Source organism: Vicugna pacos, chromosome 12 (genome assembly GCF_048564905.1).
Source record: "Vicugna pacos chromosome 12, VicPac4, whole genome shotgun sequence".
Taxonomy (NCBI): Eukaryota; Metazoa; Chordata; class Mammalia; order Artiodactyla; family Camelidae; genus Vicugna; species Vicugna pacos.
This window is the reverse complement of record NC_132998.1, coordinates 32,854,752-32,860,751: the sequence shown is the minus strand read 5'-3', so window position 1 is coordinate 32,860,751 and position 6,000 is coordinate 32,854,752.

The following is a 6,000-nucleotide window of genomic DNA, read 5'->3' as shown; positions in this document are numbered from 1 at the left end:
TGCCAACTCTCTGACTCCAGAACGATGCACTCTGCCCACTACACTACAAGAGTGAGCTGTGTAGCACATGCAGAAAAGCTTACAAAACACAATAAAACCATATCTTCACCATTCCCCCCAAAATAGAGAGGATTTCAGTGAAATCTGGTTATGGAGAGGATTCCACTGCCTCTTTCCTAGTGCTTTCCGTGATGGTATACTCTGGCAATGCACTGCTAACCTTTTATTTCACAGGGAAGTTTATGTAAGTTAATATCCTTTTCTCAGCCAAAACTTTATCAAACCTGTTTATTCGTCACCATATACACCTATGAAAGACCCCCTCCACCAAGAAATACCAAGCATAACACTGTCAATACCAACACGCATTGAGCTGTTCTTTTTCTACTTTGATTTTTATGAGGGCATTTGTGAACTTGTAGCTGGCTTTCTGTGATTGTAATGGTGAACAAATAAAGTGGCAAAGAGGGGTATGATATAAGAAGATGCTGAGAATGACAGAGGCATTTATAATTTATCAGGACATTGGTACTAACCCCTCTTGTTTTTGTTTTTTTTTTAAACCAGAAAAGGGAGATAGGAATTTAACACTAAAACTAATACAGGGAACAGAAACTGTCAAATGATTTCTATAAGGATTCAGTTTTATAGCCTCAGCTTTAATTGTCCTTCCATCAACAACAGTAATAACACCAACAACATCAACGATAATAACATGAACTTGTATTAGTGATGCACTAGGCTAAACGCTTTAAGCTTTTCCTCCTTTAACCTTACTAGCACCTCTAGGATGCCGTCATTATGATCATCTGTATTGTGCATAAGAAGAAACAGGCATGAGTAGCTGACCCAGAGTGAACTCTGGGGAAGCTGTGGAGCTCTGCTTCACTTAACGTTCATCTGACTCCAAAGTCCATGCTCTTAGCCCTGTCTGTCCTCTTTCCGTTTGGTGTATGCCCTCCTCACGGCGACCCAGCAGCTACTGTGCAGTCTTCCTATGTTTGGCGAATTTCCCACCTTCGGAGTCCCACCCTCAAAGGTAGAAATCAGAAACTCGCTTTCGCAGCCTCTCTTGTAGCTAGGGTGCTGACATGTGAGGTAGGCTCTACTAATCAGACACACCCACGTGTAAATTCAATTTGCAGAACCATAGGAGGAAACAGGCAGTGCACAGAATTCTTCTGGAAATGGTAGAGGTGCCGGACCTGGAAGGCGACAGCGGCAGACGGCCCAATGGGGGTCTTCACAGCAGAAAGCAGTAGAGGGCGCTCTAACAGGGTCTTCAGTGTAGCCACCTTGTCGTTTGTTTCTGATTGTGACACCACCAAGCCTGACTCTGACCCTCTCAAAGTTTCTCTGAGCTATCAGTTAGACCTTAATAAAGTATGTTTCTGCTGAAACTAGCTAGAGTAAGTTCTGTTACATGGTACTAAAAGCCCAACTGGCACAATCCCTTGAGAACTCAAGAACAAATATTTCAAAGAGAACTACATATACCTGTTTGGTTTTTCATAAGCTACAATCAATTTTATTATCAATGATTTATTTTAAATGTACACAGCTTTTTCTAAGTGGGTGAATCTTCCAATAATTCATCAAAAGCAACAAGTCTAGCTAACATCCTCAGCTATATAGAGAGGTCTACTGATTTTTTCACCAACTGAGAATCATTTCTTTCATAAGTAGAAATCCACAAAAAACTTCAAATGTACATTTTTTTCCTTTGGAAGTATTTTCTTTCTAGGCTTTTTGCTATTAATATTAATGTGATGGCTGCAAGATGGTGGGCTCTCCCCCTAGCCCCAATTATTGGTTTCCCTTCCCTTTTGCTGTAATTGATTTAGTGTTGGCATACAAATCTGACCAATCGGGTGGCCTAACTTTGGAACAATTTATCTTTCCGATGAAAATGTCTTTCTTCCTTTTTTAAATGCTATAATCCCATATGGATGGATGTGATGTCAGGAGTTGGGGCAACCATTTTGTGACTATGAAGGACTTATTTAAACACACACACATACACACACACACACACACACAAATTCACAAGGTCTAGGAGAAGAAAAGAGGAGGCAATAGCAAAACACTGGAAACTAAAAAACAGACAGTTGAGGGGTAATCGACAACAGACACCAAAGAGCTGAATCCCAAGCTGGCACTGAGGAAAGCTGAGAAACAACATAACACTTCAGAATCCTCAAAGCTCTCTAGAGCTGGTAGTACCAGGGACCTCTGGAACTGGGGATGGAAGAAGATCATAGAATAAGGAGGCAACAGTTAATTCCCTGGAACACTTTATTCATTCCATACATCTAGGCCAATGCCTGTTTCCAACACCAGAAAAATACTGACGGTTTATTGATGAGAGAAGGTAAAATAGTGTTCTCTGGACTCGAGGACAGTTGAAATTATGACTACTGTATGGGAAAAAAAATGTATTAAGTAAAGGTGTGAAGACTAAATGCTGAGACCCTCAGCTCTATTTCCTTATTTGGCTCCCAAAACATTGGCAACCAGATCTTAATCCTCCAGTTGGATAACTGAAACACTTTCCAAGTAATCTAAGTAGCTCAAGAAGAAAGAACTAAAGATACAATCAAGGGGATGGAGGTTAGTCACTTAGGACACCAACAGCAAAGCTCCTAAACTGAACAAGTTTATCCACACCCTCAAAACTGCAAATTGACATTTGGGTTCTCACACTTAATCAGGAACAGAGAACCCAGGATTTCCAATCATCTGAGAAAAGCCCCTAGAGTAGACACTGGGAACCCAACAAACAGAAGGAGAAGCAACTTGAAGGAAACAGAAGGAAGAGGAAAACTTCAAAGAGACTCTCTAATAGTCTCATAGAGAAAAGAAAATATTTTGCCTTCATAAAATGGGACAAAATACTATCTTAAAAGAATAATTTGAGCATAAGAATGAGCACTTGAAAATTTTTAAATATGCTAACAGAATTTTAAACCAGAGGATAAATTTGTAAAAATTGCCCCAAAATGGAGCAAAAAGACGTTATGGGAAATTTTTTAAAGTAGAGGACTAGCCCAAAAAGTCCAACATCCAGAAAATAGGAGTTCCAGAAAGATAAAAGAAGATAAACAGGAGAAAATAATCAATTCAGAAAAATATCCTAGAACTAAAGGGCATAATCACCAGACTGAAAGGACTCTGTGGAAGCCATACTTCGTGGATGAAAACAGAACACTCATGACACATCATTATGGAATTTCAAAACACTGAGGGTCAAAAAGATGATTCTATCAGCCTCCAGAGAATAAAAAGGAGTCACATATAAAGTACTGGAATCAAAACGGTTTCCAATTTCCAACAGCAATGCTGGAAGCAAAACAATTGTAACAGTCAGGGTTTGGCCAAGAAAATGGAAGCCACTCTAGGTACACAAAGAGAAGTGTTTTAATAGAGAGACTCAGAGGCTTATGCAACTAAGAGTTGAGGGTGTGAAGGTCAAGGGAGAAACCAGTGAAAGCAGTAATTCAAAGGACTTCACCTGCAAGCCATGGAAAATCTTTGCAATCTAAAATGAGACACTGCCTTGAATTCCAACTGCTGAGAGATCTGAGGGCCACCTCTAAGAGATGAGAGCTGTCCCCACTGACAGCAAGCCAGTGGGGATTCCAGCCCTAGAGTTGCAAGGAAATGAATTTTGCTAGCAACATGAGGGAGCTTGGAAATGGAGCTTTCCCCAACTGAGCCTCCAGATGAGGATACAGCCAATCAACACTTTGATAGCAGCCTTATGCTATCCTGAGCAGAGGAACCAGCTAAAATGTGCTGGATTCCTGACTAGGGAAAACTGTGAAATAATAAATGTGTGTTATTTTAAGCTGTTACATTTATGGGAATTTGTTAGCAGCAATAGAAAACTAGCATACCCGCTATGGCCTGCTGTTTGGATGAGCTAAGGAAATTCACTTCACTCCACAGAAATCAGCTTTGAAATCAAATCAGTTTTGATTTCTTGTTGGGAGAGGCCACAGACAGCAGGAAAGCATCAGACAGAGAACCACCCACACCTGACTGTATTTCTGCAGAGGTCTGTTACCTGACCCAAACTACAGCTCTACACATGTCGCAGCTGCGGTATATCCTGTGTTTCCCAGAACTCACTCTTAATCCTGGTCCCTGACTTCCCAGAAGAAGCTCTTGGATGCTCTAAGGGATACTGAAGCCAAACTTAACTTGGGGATTGGTTCGGCTTATCTTCAGAGAAGCTGCCACTATGACTGTGCTTGCCACTCAGCTGTCAGAAATATAAACAGGGCCAGAGCAGGATGGGGTATAGCTCAGTGGTAGAGTGTGTGCCTAGCATGCACAAGATTCTAGTTCAATCCCCAGTACCTCCATTAAGAAAGTTAATTTAAAAAAAAATTTTTTTAATATAAACAATATATCATCTAAGGATACATATAGGTGGTAAAAGTATAAAGCAAAGAAAGGGATAATCAACACCCCCCCCCAAAATCAGGCTAATGATTACCTCTTGAGGAAGAGAGAGGAGAATATGATTAAAGAACACACAGAGAATCTCAAGTTACTGCAACGTTTCACATGTTAACCAAAGTAACTGGGACACAAGTGGCCATTTACCATTATTCTTTGAACTCTACATGTATGTTTTATACAGCCTTCTGTGTGTATTTTACTTGACACATATGTGCCTAGCAAAAGGTAGTATTAATATAAAATGAACAAGTGTAAAGACATGAAACTAAAGATTAAATTTTCATCCTGACTGCTTTGACCTTGAATTCCTTTCTCTAGAATTTACTATAATGTTAAAAGTACTGGTCTTAGGAAATGGAATCTCTGAAATGCAAGGACCCTTTGGAGTTTCCATTATGAGAAAAAGGGGGAACATCTGATAAACAATATTAGATTGGATTCAAACCTGTGATATTGTGATTTATATAATGCTTATGTATATTCGTTCTTCATCCAGTTCCTGGATCACAGCTCCCAAAACCCTCGCAATTGCCTGAGCAGCAAGAGCAATCAGATATTTTATCTTTTGTCCTCAGTTCCTGAAAAGGCTTCAGGGAAGGTGACTTCTGGATCCCACCCAAGGGTGGGGGCTGGTTGTCAGAAGAACCAACCATGTGATCAGAGGTTTGGAACTTTCAGTTCCACCCCTGACCTCCAGGGAATAGAGATGGGCTGGAGGTTGAATCAATCGCCCATGGCCAATGATTTAATCGTCATGCCTATGCAATAAAAACCCCATAGAGCTTGGTTTCAGAGTGCTTCAGGGTTGATGAATACGTGCAAATTGAGGAGAGTGGCGCCCCTGGAGAGGGCTATGTATCTCTTCACCTGACAGCTGATTTATATCCTTCAATATCCTTTTATAATAAATTGGTAATCTAGTGAATAAATGGGTTTTCTGTGAACCATTCTAGCAAATTAATTGAACCTAAGGAGGGGGTCATGGGACCCTCTGTTTTATAACAGTTTGGTCAGAAGCACAGGTAACTACCTAGGCTTGCAACTGGTGTCTTAAGTGGAGGGTAGTCTCGTGGGACTGAGCCGCTGTGCCTGTGGAATCTGCCTCTATCTCCAGGAAGATAGTGTCAGAATTGAACGGAATTCTCGGACAACCTGCTGGCGTCAAAGAACTATTTGTTGATGTGGGGAAGCCTCCACATACACATTGGAGCTGGGTCTGGGAGCCCTTATCACCAAAATAAACTCCAGGTGGATCAAGATTTACATGTGAAAAAAATGAAAGTCCAAAAGTATGAGAAGAAAATACAGGAAGATTTTTTTTTATAATCTGGGAGTAGGGAAAGCCTTTGTGAGCATGATATAAAACTTAGAAGCTATAAAAGAAAAGCTAAGTATGAATACATTTTAAAAATTCTGCTCAGAGGGGCAAAAAAACCTCACCAAAAACAAACTCAAAAGACATGAAAAACTGGAAACAACTATTTGTGTTCCTATAAATCGATAAGAAAAAGACCAATAACTCAGTTGAAAATG